Below are 2,500 nucleotides of genomic sequence, written 5' to 3' on the forward strand. Positions count from 1 at the left end.
GCACTAACCGACACTTGCAGAATGTACATTTACAGAAAGGGAGAAATATATACAGTATGTACTACTAATGTTAACGTAAAGTATATTCATCTTCTATTTCTAGCATGAACTTTTCTCAGTACAGCCCCGGTTTGTCCCTGTCTTATACTTTCAGGAGTGGCATGTAATGCCAGATCGGTATCTCAATGCTATGCATTTCCCATACGCAGACCCCTACATTAACCTTGAATTACCTTTTTTGCCGATGTTTACTGACACCGGCCATATTCAACATGTGTTGAGCGTTTGTAAATTCAGCGTTATTCTGCGCTCTGGCACACTCAGACGATACATTTTGATTTATATTATGATTATTCAAACCCAAAATCGGTTCTAATCCCAGCTCCCATAAAGAATGAGCCCGGTATGATTACTGGCTGGACCTATTGTAAATGGAATGGGTTTAAGTTGCATAACTTTTGATTCTGTCCCTGTTACTCCACACTGAACTAAATGCAACATTTTTTTGTCTTAGATTTTGTCAACTTGAGCAACAGCACAGAGGCCAAATACCCCTATGCCTTAAACTCCGGTAGCTTTCAGGAGTGCTTGCTGTTGCTCACTAGTCAGTGAAGAAAACATCTGCACAGTAGCACTTACTGTACCCCGGAATGAGTCGTCTCAGAGGTCTCGGCCACCATCTGTATGCACTGTAATTAGGGATGGAGGTTGCGCGCTTTCCCGCCAGTCCGTTTTTAACGATGCCAGGTAGGCTACTTCGGTTTCATAGCAGAGCTGTGCTTATTTAATATGAGAAGCTGAGAAATAAATACAAGAACACTTATTTCACGCCAAGCATCAACCACAGTCTGAGGAGCATGCTCTCGCTGCACAACACGTGATGTTCCGACCAAACTCTGCATGCAATGGGCTCTTCAACACTGTTCCTGCAGCTACCCAGTGCTTCATTTGGGAAACCAAGTGAAAAATGTACAGGAACATCGATAGTAACATGTTTATGCAGTGAAACATGTTTCACTAAACAGTTGACAACCCGTCTGGGAGCTCCAGAAAGGAATAAAGTAGAGAGAGGAGGACATGGAAATGCATGGCGGTGAGGGTTAGCCCTAATGTACAGCACAATGGCCTCGGACTCAACGTTCTCTCCCAGACTTGTGGATAGACATTTTGGAGTGGAGCATCAGTCTAAACATACAAACCAGTATGCATAATAATCCACACACAAAGGTGGTTACTCAAATGTGTTTGATTTCGGATTATAGGCAATTCTAACTCAACAGCCCTAGGGTGAACCCTTCTGCCCCCCCACAGAGGTTTCTTCTCACTTCATCTGTTGACTTGACCTTGAGCCAAATTCCTCACTCCTCCCTAGTACCATAGGCTGTCTGCCTATTCAGCACCTTTCCCTTCCCCTCCCTTCTTTATCTATTAATGATGACATGTTTGAACAGACTGAACCAACAACGCCATGTTTGAACAGACACAAACTCCTCCTTGTCTCTCTCGGTAAACTTTCAATGCACAGTTCCTTGTTCACCCTCCACTGACACCCTAAACACATACTGTTATCATACATGTAGCGTAATCAATACGTTCTTACATAGTGACAGGAAGTAGATTTCAAATTGGAACCCAACAAAACATGTCACATAGCAGTACCCGACAGGGAAAAGTAAGGTGGAAGTAAGTAAGGTGGAAACTGCTGTAAAGTGTACCGTGTGCTGTAAAGTGTACCGTGTGCTGTATAGTGTACCGTGTGCTGTAAAGTGTACCGTGTGCTATAAAGTGTACTGTGTGCTGTAAAGTGTAACGTGTGCTGTAAAGTGTACCGTGTGCTGTAAAGTGTACCGTGTGCTGTAAAGTGTACCGTGTGCTGTAAAGTGTACCGCGTGCTGTAAAGTGTACCGTGTGCTGTATAGTGTACCGTGTGCTGTAAAGTGTACCATGTGCTGTATAGTGTACCGTGTGCTATATAGTGTACCGTGTGCTGTAAAGTGTACCGTGTGCTGTAAAGTGTACCGTGTGCTGTAAAGTGTACCGCGTGCTGTAAAGTGTACCGCGTGCTGTAAAGTTCACCGTTTGCTGTAAAGTGTACCGTGTGCTGTAAAGTGTACCGTGTGCTGTAAAGTGTACCATGTGCTGTAAAGTGTAACGTGTGCTGTAAAGTGTACCGTGTGCTGTAAAGTGTACCGTGTGCTGTAAAGTGTACCGTGTGCTGTAAAGTGCAACGCGTGCTGTAAAGTGTACCGTTTGCTGTAAAGTGTACCGTGTGCTGTAAAGTGTACCGTGTGCTGTAAAGTGTACCGTGTGCTGTAAAGTGTACAGTGTGTTGTAAAGTGTACCGTGTGCTGTAAAGTGTACCGTGTGCTGTAAAGTGTACCGCGTGCTGTAAAGTGTACCGCGTGCTGTAAAGTGTACCATGTGCTGTAAAGTGTACCGTGTGCTGTAAAGTGTACCGTGTGCTGTATAGTGTACCGTGTGCTGTAAAGTGTAACGTGTG

Source organism: Oncorhynchus kisutch, unplaced genomic scaffold, assembly GCF_002021735.2.
Source record: "Oncorhynchus kisutch isolate 150728-3 unplaced genomic scaffold, Okis_V2 scaffold3192, whole genome shotgun sequence".
Lineage (NCBI taxonomy): Eukaryota > Metazoa > Chordata > Actinopteri > Salmoniformes > Salmonidae > Oncorhynchus > Oncorhynchus kisutch.